Genomic DNA, 13,544 nt, shown 5'->3' on the forward strand with positions numbered 1-13,544 from the left:
GTTCTTATCTGCTGTCAAATTCTGTTTCTATGCAGGAGCGGCTCTTGCAGCAGGCAAGCAGGATTCTTGCCCGGGGCGCTGCGTCCTGAAGGGTGCTGCCAGGACTACACCTCCTATCGGACCCCCAGGGCAGCATCTGACATCACGTGCTGAGGGCAGCAGCTGAGCAGCTCTGGCCAGGCCGCTCCTCCCCCAATCACACAGCAGTGGCAGACGGGGAATGAGGGCAGGAGCATCCAGAGACTGCCCGCCAGGACTGCAGCTTCCTGCACCCACTGCGGCTGGAGCGGACATGGCAGCCAACCCTCTAGTCATGCAGTGGAGGCTGCGTTTCCAGCAGGTGGGTGATGCCTGCTTCGCAGTCCCCGGGGTCCATGAGAGCAAGGTGCGTGTGATGTGACAGCTGGCCCTGCCCCCGTGCCTTGATCAGGTCGCTCTCATTAGTTGCCTCAGCTGTCACTCACTTTATAGGCGGTTAGTCCTGGAGCCGGCTGCTAGCCGGATTGAACGACTTGGGTTGATGAGGCGTGGTTGGTGTGAAAGGGCATGGTCATGGGAAAGTGGGGCGGGGAAATTGTAAACCGGGGTTTTCCAGCTTATACAGTACCACCATATCTGTTCAACAAGAAAGAGACAGAGCCAGGGAGCTCTTGTTAGATTCTCTGTTTATTATTTATTAGATGATACTCTATCATGTTTTGACCATGAAATGTGGAGTGGAGCCGAGTGGCACCCGCACATCCCCTCCTGACAGCTCTCCTCAACTGTCACCAATGAAGAAGCAAGGAGAAACTAAACCCAGGGGAAAGAGGGGGGAGACAGATGGGGGTGGGGGGGTCTTTAATGTCCGGCACAACTAGCAACCTGGAGAATGACGGGTTCATTACACTAGTAAATTATACAAACGTTGATCGTCTCTCTTTTAAATCCTGACTATCCACTAAACAAATTAAACTCAGATTGCCTTTTTTCAAACTACTTGAGTTAATTTGACCTTGTACAGAAACCATTGTAAGCATGTTATAAAATGTTAGCCTTGTTCCTTTCCAGTGCCTCATTATTCCTTGTCTTCCTCACTGCTGTTTTAAGGTTTTGGTGAGCATTCAGTTTTCATTTAAGACCTCTGCTACCAAATGGTATATGCTACGCTATGGGCATGCCCCACTGTGCTGTGACCACGCCCCCTTGAGCGCATGCCACAACAGGTACAGTTAAGAGAACTCATACAGTGTGGTGAAGCCATGTTTCCTCTGGTGGCCACTACCCTCCACACACCATCACCCAGGCTCACTAGGACTTTCAGCGGCCCTGGTTTACTTCATCACTCCCTGCATAGAGTAGTACCTGTATCCATGCTAACTGTGGTTCCTGGTTCATGACTACCCATGTATGTGTAATTATGCTTTATCATTTTCACGTTTCTGTTATAATCTGTATCTGTCACTACATTTGCTGTATATATACTGTATGCCATGTATGTATGAGTGTCTGGCACTACAGCTTCTGTGGCATCTTATAAATAAACAATGATGATGAATGTATGTATGTGTGCAGTACAGGGAATGACTGGTCAAGTTGCCCATATTTTGAATTTTTATGGGATAAATAACTTATCACAACTTCTGCAGAGTAAAAAAGGGAAACATTATATTTTTTCGAACATCATCATCATCAAAAGAATTTTTTTTCTTTTGTATTGCTCTCTCGTTATTGTGCTCAAAGCACATTACATTACTGCAAAGGATGTTAGTATTGGCGTCCGAAGCTGCGCTAAGTAACAGCCACTGACTTCTCAATGAAGTCCTGCATGTTTTAATAGAAGGGTCGGCCCACATACAGATACTGACAGCGTCCTTTCTTCTCCCAGGCTACCCTTAACTCACCAGGTCCCGTGAATAAGTTAGTTACAGGGGTCATGGTTTCAATTCATTGGATATTGGTCCATATCTAATTAAATAGCTTTTGTGTCTGTAGTCCTATACTGGTTGCACTGCCTGTCACCATGATTAATATAAATTTGCCTGTGTCATTTACTTGTTGTCAACTCAGATTGTTTTTGAATGTGTTGAAATCTCTTTTTTTTTTGTTTAACCTTTGTTTGTTCCATGTGTATTCTTTTGTCTGCTTCCTGTCCTGACCTTGATCCATGAATGGTTATCCCAGAATGCTGCTTATCCTGACCATAAGATTGTTTTCTGGATATCTCCTCAATATAGATTTTAGGAAATTGCACAAACAGCCCCTCTGCCCATTCTTTTTAAATGGCCAGGAAGTGGAGATGGTCAAATCTTTTTTTTGGGGTATTAATATCTCCAAAGACTTGTCCTGGAGTGTCCACACACAATGTGTTATTAAAAAGGCCCAACAACGTTTGTTCTTATTGAGGAGAATGTGAATGTCAGGAATACTGTATGTAAGAAAAGCCTGGTTAATTTTAACTCGGCTGTCTTAGAAAGTGTCCTTACATACGGAATTGTGGTGTGGTTTGGTACCTGCACTGCAGCAGAACGTAAGTCTCTTCAGAGAATGGTAAAACTGCCAGCAGAGCTTTTGGAGTTAGCTTGCCCTGCATCCAGGATATATATGAGAGAAGGCTTCTCACTAAGGTGAAAAGCATCTTAGGAGACTTATCTCATCCAAATTTGTGGCTGTTTTCTGTGTTGCCATCTAATAGGCATTATCGATCTATTCTTTGTCGGACTAGCCGGTTAAGGGGTAGTTTGTTCCCGACAGTAATAAACATTTTAAATAGGACAAAATGAAGATAAATGGGAGTGTTCTGGTTAGAGAATTTTTTCTTGTCCTCAAGGTGTCTGTACTTGCTTGCTTTTTAATTTTGTTGATCGTGCATATTTTGTGAACTATTGATAATAAAGTATTATTATTATTATTATTATTATTATTATTAATATTATCCTTTATTGGTATTTTTCTTCCTGGATCTGTTTCTACTGTGCACCAGCACCAATATATTCCTATCACCATCATTAAATACTGTACATGCATTCAGCGTTCCTCTATTTAGTGTCATGTCCATTCCTATCTTCAACAATACTTTATGTGGGTGGTAAGATCTTACAAGTTGGAGCTGAGGACACGCGGCTATGCAAGTACCAGTAAGCAAAGCAAGATTTATGGCAAAGGCACCTGCTACAGGAGAAGATATCATGAAGCAGTTCTAAGGCCACATCAACTCACTGCAGGTATTGTCCTAACAGAATGTGAAGCATTCATCTTGGTCACGCTCATATAATATTCTTTGTAATCTGTAACATCAGTCCCTGGTCCATTGCAACTTACAGTCCAGATTGAAGTGAGATATGCATTGTGATCTGTCCAAGGAAATGAATTATTGATCTTCTGAATATTGTTGTACTGTAAACTGTGCCATAGTACGTTGGGATTATTTATACAGGGCTATCATTACCAGAAGGAAGTGGGAGGAAAATAAGGACACAATACTATGGTGTGTCCAGTCCAACCTTGCTGCTTTACATACCAGCCAAAAAAACGATACCAGTTTCTATAGTAGCCTCTAGAAATGACTCTAGGCCCGATTCTCTGATCGCTCCTTTGCAAATTTGATCAGATAGCCGCCGCCCAATGAGAGTGAAAACCTGCCCCGTACAGTGTGCAAATGCATGTGTACGCCGTGCGAAAACTTCACCAATCAGCGGACATCTGCAAATCTGTTCGCAACTCACTCACCATGGAATAATTTTTCCAGTCTGTGCATAGCCCAGGACTTACTCCTACAGTGGGATGAGAACAGGCTGATCAGGGCCGGAACTGACGTCACACACCCTCCCAGAAAACACTTGGGAACACCTGCATTTTTCCTGACACTCACAGAAAACGGCCAGTTACCACCCACAAACATCTGCTTCCTGTCAATCACCTTGCGTACGCCTAGCGTTCATAGGGTGAGATTCAAATGACATATCACGCCCAATTTCCTTCTAAAATGATCTCCGTTATTGCGCATATTGCACCCATAGTGATCAGGTTTAGCTGTTAAATGGTTGGGTGCCACCTTACTCCGGAGGTAGCAAGCTGAAATAATGATACCACGCCCCTGAGGGCAGAAACAGAATGGGTGTGAAAAGGGGTGAAAATAATTTAATCTCCCTCAAAATGTTCACACCATTCTGTCGCTGTTAGCCATCACGCCTGTGCATTGCAGTGCATATGCATGCGCAGTCATTCCATAATCGTCTGCTGTGAGATTTCACGCAACAGCAATCAGGTCTGAATCGGGCCCCATGTACGCACATACTACATGATTAGTTTGTATTGTAAATAATACCCATAAAGAAACATGATTCAAGTAAGGGCTCTACTTTCAGCTTGTTGGAGCCCCTGGATTGGCTGCCCTGCCGGTCCAATAAAAGAATAAGTCTCTGACAGGGAACACATGCTAAAAAAAAAAACCTGATGTAGGGCTCAGTGATGGCAGGAATTGGGAGCAACATTCTCATTTTGGGGGTAATTCTGAGTTGATCGCAGCAGGATTTTTTTTAGCAGTTGGGCAAAACCATGTGCACTGCAGGGGAGGCAGATATAACATGTGCAGAGAGAGTTAGATTTGGGTGTGGTGTGTTCAATCTGCAATCTAATTTGCAGTGTAAAAATAAAGCAGCCAGTATTTACCCTGCACAGAAACAAAATAACCCACCAAATCTAACTCTCTCTGCACATATCTGCCCCCACCCCTGCAGTGCACATGGTTTTGCCCAACTGCTAGCAAAAATCCTGCTGCGATCAACTCAGAATCACCCCCTTTGCAGAGCCGGCGCTAGCCGCTCAGCAAAGGGATGCAGTGCAGGGAGGCGCCAAACTGAAGAGGCGCTCAGCCTCTCTCTGCTTTGCATCCCTGCTTTTGCCAGCTGCCGCTGCACCTGTCACCCTGGCAGATTGCAGCGCGGCGGCTCCCCCTCCTCCCCAGAAAGTGTGCACGCAGTGTGTGCCTGTTTGGCCTCAGCCTACACACAGCGCCGCTGGCGCTGCCATTACCGAGCTACATAGAGGGTTGGGGGCGTGGCCTAATCGCGGGAGCCGTGGCCACGCCCCTTATGGGAAAATCATTGTAAAAAAAAAGTCTAGGCTGTACAGAGCAGGGTAGGTGTAGTCCCTGATCCCTGAGCCCCCAGCACTCAGCCCCTGAGCCCCTCAGCCAGGGTCAATTCGAGGGGGGAGTGTGATCACTGTGATCACAATACCCCCACCCACCCATACAGGAACAATAACAATAGCAGCAGCCTCTCTGCCCCACTGCAGCACAGCATACTGCAGCATGTGCTGTGCTGCCAACATGAGAGCTGCTGCTGCCCAGTAAGGTGGGAGGGGGTTGGGAGTGCAGGGGACCAGAGCCCCTCCGGGCCCCTCCATCAGTCCCAGGCCCGGGTAATTAGTTCCCGCTCCCGCCCCCTCTCAGTGTCACTGACAACATCCTACAGAGCCACTGGAGTAACGGAGCCTGCGAGAAACCGGAGAAGAAGGGAGAGGATCAGCAGTGCCCGAGCCGGGACCTGCTGCAGGTACCGGGGCCGCACTGTGGAGGGAATGAAGGCTTTACCTGGCATAGGGGGTAATTCAGAGATGAACGCAGATCGCTGCATATGCAGCCGCCTCTGCGTTCACCTCTGCACATGCTCAAGGCCGACCAGCCGGACACTATTGTGCAGTGTAATGTAACTAACGAACGCTACTGTGCAGTGTAATGCAACTAACGGACACTACTGTGCAGTGTAATGTGACTAACGGACACTACTGTGCAGTGTAATGTGACTAACGGACGCTACTATGCGGTGTAATGTGACTAACAGACGCTACTATGCAGTGTAATGTGACTAACAGACGCTACTTTGCAGTGTAATGTGACTAACGGACACTACTGTGCAGTGTAATGTGACTAACGGATGCTACTATGCGGTGTAATGTGACTAACGGACGCTACTGTGCAGTGTAATGTGACTAACGGACGCTACTATGCGGTGTAATGTGACTAACAGACGCTACTGTGCGGTGTAATGTGACTAACGGACACTACTGTGCAGTGTAATGTGACTTACAGACACTACTGTGCAGTGTAATGTGAGTAACGGACACTACTGTGCGGTGTAATGTGAGTAACGGACACTACTGTGCGGTGTAATGTGACTAGCGAACACTACTGTGCAGTGTAATATGAATTGGTACTATTCTGTGGCCCCTGTATTTTTGGCTCTTCCCCCTGCCGGGGGAAGTGGCATGTGTAAAAGGGTGCTCTACCTGGCGCAAAGTGTAAGAGGGAACTCTACCTGGCTCAGTGTGTAAAAGGGTGCTCTATCTGGAATAATGTGTGACTGGCTCTACCTGGTGCAATATGTAAAAGGGGGCTGTATCTGGCGTAATGTATACAAAGGGCACTACCTGGCGTAATGTATGTAAGTGGTACTATTGTGTGGTGTAATTTTGAATAATGGAGACTACTGTTCATCATAATTATTTTACGCCCCTATATTTTAGGTAATTTTTTTATGACCGTATGTTTATGGATCTTGAGGGGGGGGGGGGGGGGAGAGGGGCGCCAAAATGTGTAGTTACAGCTCTGATGATGAGATCGTTCACATTTGTATTTGTAGAAAGGCGCAAAATTGATAGTTTGCAGGAGGGCGCCGAACACCCTAGCACCGGCCCTGCCCCTTTGTTAGCTTTATGTTGCATACAGTACGTGTCCTGTATTGTTTGTGAAGCCCAATTATCAATTCATGCATCAAATACTTAGTGGCGAGCTTTATGGGCAAATATCACCAGTATGCCTTGCTTGATAGAAAATGGTAACTGCAGTATAAACTGAATATAAAACATGATACGCTTTACAGCTTCTAAAAGTACTGGCTTAGGGGGTCATTCAGAGTTGATCGCACGTAGCAACTTTTTGCTGCCCGTGCGATCAACTAGACGCCGCCTATGGGGGAGTGTATTTCTGCATAGCATGTCAGCGAAGGGTGGTCTTCTGTTTGCCGGCGGTCGGGCTCCCGGCGCTCAGTATACCGGCGCCGGGAGCCCGACAGCCGGAATACCGACAATTATTTTCCCTCGTGGGGGTCCACGACCCCCATAGAGGGAGAATAAAATAGTGTGGCGCGCGTAGCGCACCACCGTGCCCGTAGCGTGGCGAGCGCAGCGAGCCCGCAAGGGGCTCATTTGCGCTCGCCAAGCTGTCGGTAAGCCGGCGGTCGGGCTCCCGGCGCCGGGATGCTGGTCGCCGGGAGCCCGACCGCCGGCCAGCCGTAGTGAACCCGTCAGCGAACGCTTCTGCAGCCCTGCTATGCAAAAAAAGTTTCCTGTAAAAGAAGACCAGGGTAAGAGTTACTTACCCTGTGCGATTGATCCAGCAATGCAGGTCCCGGAATTGACATAAGACATCCGCCCTCCAAACGCTTGGACACGCCTGCGTTGGACTCACCACTCCCCGAAAATGGTGAGTTGCCGCCCGGATCCGCCTTCCTCCTGTCAATCTTCTTTCGGTCGCCTCTGCGACCGTTTTCTTCGGTAGCGGCGTCACTGCCTGACGACAGCCGTCGCCGGGCAACGACACGCCTGCGCAATGCGGCCGCTGTGCATGTGCAGTTTCAACCCGATCGCATGGCTGCGAAGAAGCGCAGCGTGTGCGATCGGGTCGGAATGACCCCCTTAATAGACTCAACACTTTGTTCAGTTTTCCTAGACTCTAAACAAGCATGTCCACTCTAAAAGTGCTGGAGAAAACAGTGGACTAAAATTTGCCATCTACTTTTTTAAATGACCTCCGAAATAGTTATTCCTGACTTGGGGATTTCAACCCAACTGCATTGTGCGGGTCATAAATGCAATCGGTTTGAAGAAATTAATGAGATCTTATTTGCAACATCACAATTCCTGAATTGACATTATTGGTCAAATGAATGATGGATTTCGCAAGGAGAAAACAAACTGTCAATTTATTGTAGCATTTTTCCTGCTAAATTATCGAACAGTATCTTTTGATGAGTGTATTGTGCATCTAATCACATCAGAGCTGCAAGCAGTGGAATATAACCAAGACCACCCACGACTTAACAGGGTGACTTATGTCTATAGAAGTCTAGAAGATGCTGCAGTTATTGCCTCTAATGTCTACAGAAAACTATACATGTTGTCTGTGGGCTTGATTTATTAAAGCTAACAGAAAGGTTACTTGATGTAATTTATGTCTGGAAGAGATTGTAATGATGTACCTAAAATCAACACTGTTACAGCCTTATGAGATGTCCTAATAATTGGAGATTTAAGTTAATGATTTTTATTTTTACAGTACTAGAAAAAGTGATTCATCCTCTTATATTACTTTTTTGAAGAACATGCAGTCAAAGTTAAACTATAGAAAAAAAGGTTACAAAAAAATATAGAATATTAGTTTAACTCTTCAGCTGAATAAAGAGGCTGTGATTCATCGCCCTGCAACACTTTAGTTTATAAATGATCTCCATGCATTATACATCAAACATCAGAGTAGAAGTACCTGTGAATATATCTACAAAGCCTGTCGTTAGTTGTTACCAGTATGTTTTGTATACTTATCCATGAAAATGCAAGGATAACGGGGGTCATTCCGACCCGATCGCAGCGTGCTTTCGTTCGCACAGCTGGGACCGGGTCACTACTGTGCACGCGTGGGGGCCTTAATGCGCATGCACGTCGTTACCACCGGGCAACGATGCTGACAGCGGAAAAAGCGGTTGCATTGGCGATCGCAAGAAGAGTGACTGCAGGAAGGCGTTCCGGGGCATCAACTGACCGTTGGAGACCGTTTTCGGGGAGTGGTAAGAAAAACGCAGGCGTGTCCAGGCGAACGGAGGGCTGATGTCTGACATCAAAGCCGAGCCCATCATTGCTGGATCCGTCGCACAGGGTAAGTATGTCCAGGGATGGTCTTGTTTTGCAGGAAACTTTTTTAGCATAGCAGGGCTGCACAAGCGATCGCATCCCTGCTATGCTAAAATACACTCCCCCCATAGGCGGAGATTAGTTGATTGCACCAGCAGCAAAAAGGTGCTTGGTGCGATCAACTCGGAATGAGGGCCAACACTCATTAACATAGCTGCTATTTACCCCTTAATTGCTCTAAAAGGGGTTTTATGAAGTCTGGAAAACGCATAACATTACAGAAACAAAGCAAATACTAGTTTCAACAATTGATTTAAGAAGTCACTTTAACCCCTTACTAGTCTATCACCTTTTTTACTTTTTGTACAGGCTCCAAAAAATCTGCAACTATTTAGATCACCATAATTTTCACAGCAAAACAATGTATTTTAGCAGGTGAATGTGCTCATAGGTACCAGGGCCATTTATATAGGCACACTGGGCAGCTGCCCGGGGGACCCCACAATTTCAGGGGCCTTCGAGCAGAGGTGGGTGGTGGTCACACAATCTGAGTGTCCAGGTAGCATTTTTGACTTGTCTCCCATCCTTCAGCCAGACAGTGAACGGCTATCATCATGCTGATTGGTGGATGGTTGGCTGGAGCTATCCACCAATCAGAGTGCTGACAGCCATTCACTATATGGAATGGAAGCATTGGGAGAGATGGTGCAGGACCGCAGGAGGGGCATGTTATAATTTTATTTATTGGTTCCCGTGAATGGGTATGTAGGAGCCCCAGTGTATTGCTATTCCTGGATCTTGCAGTGCTGTTAAGACAGCTCTGGTCCGGTTCTGAATTGGTCATACTGTAGTAGTGTTTGCATTTTTTGGCAGTCTCCCATCAGACTTTTTTTTGCAAATACCCAAGTGCAGCATGCATAGGTGCTGAAATACTGATTGATGCATCTTTTGCACCACAGAAACTTGCGCTGGGATGAATAGAACTGATGGCAGTCGAGATTATAGATGAGCAGCAGTAAATATCAGAAGACTGAAGGGAAACTCTCTCATCCTGAAGTGGCAGTTGCACAAAATGGCAGTTAAAACCAGGGGAGCATTATGATTGGTTAGGATCTTGTATAGTTGTGGGGAAAACAGCACCAGAGTGAGTGACAGATTTAGGGCAACAGCAAACAATAAACAGTGAGAGATCTTGATAGAGAGGTAACTGACATAATCTGAGGGAGAGCCTACTTGCACCTTAATTTCAGACAGCGCTGCAGTGGGATGTAGTCATGTGACCGACACTGTAGCTATTCTTGCTACAGTGCAGGACTTTAAGCTTTATTTTTACTCTTCCGCTAGCCAACATTTACAATGCACCAATCTGCTGTAATTATTACTCTAATGTAGAGATGTGCGGCTTGCAATTTTCGTGTTTTGTGTTTTGGTTTTGGTTCTAATTCCATTTTCATGTTTTGGTTTTGGCTTGGTTTTGCCAAAACCGCCCTTTCGTGTTTTGGTTTTGGTTTTGGATCTGGATGATTTAAAAAAAAAAAACATAAAAACAGCTAAAATCACAGAATTTGGGGGTAATTTTGCTCATACAGTATCATTAACCTCAATAACAATCATTTCCACTCATTTCCAGTCTATTCTGAACACCTCACACCTCACAATATTGTTTTTAGGCCTAAAAGTTGCACCGAGGTGGCTGTATGACTAAGTTAAGCGACACAAGTGTACTGCACAAACACCTGGCCCATCTAGGAGTGGCACTGCAGTTGCAGACAAGATGGCACTATTCAAAAACAGCACATGATGCAAAGAAGAAAAAGAGGTGCAATTAGGTAACTGGATGGCCAAGCTAAGCGACACAAGTGTACGGCACAAACACCTGGCCCATCTAGGAGTGGCACTGCAGTGGAAGACAGAATGTCAGATTTAAAAAATAGGCCCCAAATAGCACATGATGCAAAGAAGAAAAAAGAGGTGCAATGAGGTAGCTGGATGGCCAAGCTAAGCGACACAAGTGTGTGGCACAAACACCTGGCCCATCTAGGAGTGGCACTGCAGTTACAGACAGGATGGCACTTAAAAAACTAGTCCCAAAACAGCACATGATGCAAAGAAGAAAAAGAGGTACAAGATGGAATTGCCCTTGGGACCTCTCATCCACCCTTATGTTGTAGAAACAGGACATGCACACTTTAACAAACCAATCATTTCAGCGACAGGGTCTGCCACACGTATGTGGCTGAAATGACTGGTTTGTTTGGGCCCCCACCAAAAAAGAAGCAATCAATCTCTCCTTGCACAAACTGGCTCTACAGAGGTAAGATGTCCACCTCATCATCATCCTCCGATTGCTCACCCCTTTCACCGTGTACATCCTCCTCACTAAGTATTAATTTGTCCCCACTGGAATCCACCATCACAGGTTCCTGTGTACTTTCTGGAGGTAATTTCTGGTAAAGGTCTTCCCGGAAGACTTTATCATTCATTTTGATGAACATCATCTTCTCCACATTTTCTGGAAGTAACCTCCTACGCCGATCGCTGACAAGGTTACCGACTGCACTAAACACTCTTTCGGAGTACAAACTGGAGGGGGGGCAACTTTGGTAAAATAAAGCCACTTTGTGCAAGGGCCTCCAAATTGCCTCTTTTTCCTGCCAGTATACGTATGGACTGTCTGACATGCCTACTTGGATGCTGTCACTCATATAATCCTCCACCATTCTTTCAATGGTGACAGAATCATATGCAGTAACAGTGGACATGTCAGTAATCGTTGGCAGGTCCTTCAGTCCAGACCAGATGTCAGCTTTCACTCCTGACTGCCCTGCATCACAGCCAGCGGGTGGGCTAGGAAATGTTATCCTTTTCCTTGAAGCCCCAGTGGCGGGAGAAATTGAAAGAGGAGCTGTTGACGGGTCACGTTCCGCTTGAGTTGACAATTTACTTACCAGTTTGTGTCTGCCGGAAAGAGAGATACAATGTAGGCTTTAAACCTAGGATTGAGCACGGTGGCCAAAATGTAGTGCTCTGATTTCAACAGATTGACCACCCTTGATTCCTGGCAAAGCGAATGAAGGGCTCCATCCACAAGTCCCACATACTTTGTGGAATCGCTCCGTCTTAGCGCCTCCTTCAATTTCTCCAGCTGCTTCTGCAAAAGCTTGATGAGGGGAATGACCTGACTCAAGCTGGCAGTGTCTGAACTGACTTCATGTGTTGCACTTTCAAAGGGTTGGAGAACCTTGCACAAGATGGAAATCATTCTCCGCTGCGCTTGAGTCAGGTGCATTACCCCTCCTTTGCCTATATCGTAGGTGGATGTATAGGCTTGAATGGCCTTTTGCTGCTCCTCCATCCTCTGAAGCATATAGAGTGTTGAATTCCACCTCGTTACCACCTCTTGCTTCAGTTGATGGCGGGGCAGGTTCAAGAGTGTTTGCTGGCGCTCCAGTCGTCGGCACGCAGTGGCAGAATGCCGAAAGTGGCCCTCAATTGTCTGGGCCACCAACAGCATCTCCTGCACACCCCTCTCATTTTTCAAATAATTCTGCTCCATTAAATTAATTGTATGTGCAAAACATGGAACGTGCTGGAATTTGCCCAGTTGTAATGCACGCACAATATTGGTGGCATTGTCCGATATCACAAATCCCCAGGAGAGTCCAATTGGGTTAAGCCATTCTGGGATGATGTTCCTCAGTTTCCGTAACAGGTTGTCAGCTGTGTGCCTCTTATGGAAAGCGGTGATACATAGCGTAGACTGCCTAGGAATGAGTTGGCGTTTGCAAGATGCTGCTACTGGTGCCGCAGCAGGAGGCCATACATCTACCCAGTGGGCTGTTACAGTCATATAGTCCTTAGCCTGCCCTGTTCCACTTGTTCACATGTCCGTGGTTAAGTGGACACTGGATACAACCGCATTTTTTAGGACACTGGTGACTCTTTCTGACGTCGTGTACATTCTCGGTATCGCCTGCCTAGAGAAGTGGAACCTAGATGGGATTTGATACCGGGGACACAGTACCTCAAACAAATCTTTAAGTGACTCTGAACTAATGGTGGATACTGGACGCACCTCTAACACCAACATAGCTGTCAAGGCCTCAGTTATCTGCTTTGCAAAAGGGTGACTGCTGTCATATTTCATCTTCCTCACAAAGGACTGTGCGACAGTCAATTGCTTACTGGAAGTAGTAAAAGTGGTCTTCCGACTTCCCCTCTGGGATGACGATCGACTCCCAGCAGCAACAACAGCAGCGGCAGCAACAGCAGGTGTACCACTCAAGGATCCTATGGAGGAATCCCGGTTAGGAGAGGACTCCTCAGTCTTGACAGTGACATGGCCTGCAGGACTACGGATGTTCCTGACTAAGGAAGTGGACGTTGAGGGAGTTGGTGGCGTGGCTTGCAGGAGCTTGGGTACAGGAGGAAGAAAGGATTTAGGTGTCAGTGGACTGCTTACGCTCTTACCCAAAGTTTCTGAACTTGTCAGTGACTTCTGATGAATGCGCAGCAGGTGACGTATAAGGAAGGATGTTCCTAGGTGGTTAACATCCTTACCCCTACTTATTACAGATTGACAGAGGCAATAGATGGCTTGACACCTGTTGTCCGGATTTGAGGAGAAATAATTCCACACCGAAGAGGTGGCTTTT

The sequence above is a fragment of the Pseudophryne corroboree genome, chromosome 11 (genome assembly GCF_028390025.1).
Source record: "Pseudophryne corroboree isolate aPseCor3 chromosome 11, aPseCor3.hap2, whole genome shotgun sequence".
NCBI classification, from domain to species: Eukaryota; Metazoa; Chordata; class Amphibia; order Anura; family Myobatrachidae; genus Pseudophryne; species Pseudophryne corroboree.